Source organism: Lipotes vexillifer, unplaced genomic scaffold, assembly GCF_000442215.2.
Source record: "Lipotes vexillifer unplaced genomic scaffold, Lipotes_vexillifer_v1.1 scaffold1038, whole genome shotgun sequence".
In the NCBI taxonomy this organism is placed as follows: domain Eukaryota; kingdom Metazoa; phylum Chordata; class Mammalia; order Artiodactyla; family Lipotidae; genus Lipotes; species Lipotes vexillifer.
In genome coordinates, this window is record NW_006780148.1 from 1,217,977 (window position 1) to 1,218,935 (window position 959).

Genomic DNA, 959 nt, shown 5'->3' on the forward strand with positions numbered 1-959 from the left:
CACAGTATTTTCAACTATTCTCCTGTGTGTAAACATTTGGTGGTTCCTAATATTTTACATTTTACAGACAGCGAATATTCTTCTGGTCAGTACAGATTCAAACAAAGGAGCAGATAATCTTAGGCCATAGGTCAAACTGTGAAACCCCGACATACCCATCCCCCACAAGCCACCGTTGCTTCTGACTCACCTACATTAGATTCCATGCAGTCATTGCCCTTGAGATGTGATGGAGCGGCTAATAGATTCCTTTGACATTCCAGCCACCTTGTAAGTGGACCTTTTTAAACACTCTTCTCAGCAACAACCATTCACCTGCTACTCCAGGTTAGGCTCTTTCATTTCAAGCTGCTCCATCCCAAGACAACTTTCATGACCTTATTTTCATCTTTGGAGTGACCCCTCTTCTTCTCCCCTGCCCCCAATCTTTTCTTCTCAGCTGAGAGTCTCAAGAGATGATAAAAATGTCTTGAAATAATAAGCTATAGTTCTAGAATGCTTATCTTCCCCAAGGATCCATTAATATAGGAGTTATTCTTTGTGCTTCCTATTCAAGTATTCTGAATGTTTACTGGCCTATTTAAACGACAGTGCCACAGGAATTCCCTGGCTGTCCAGTGATTAGGACTCGGCGCTTTCACTGTCCTGCCCCAGGCTCAATCCCTAGTCGAGGAACTAAGATCCCACAAGCCGAGTGGTGTGGCAAAAACAATCAAACAAAAAAAAACAAAAAACACTACAGTGCCACAATAGGGGGTATCAGTGGACCTCAGGGATGTCCATATTGTCCTGAAATGTTTATGTAAGATTGTGTCTGCATTTATCTGGAAGAGGAGCTATTAAGAATTCACCAACCGCCTGCCGATGCAGGGGACACGGGTTCGTGCCCCGGTCCGGGAGGATCCCACATGCCGCGGAGCGGCTGGGCCCGTGAGCCATGGCCGCTGAGCCTGTGCGTC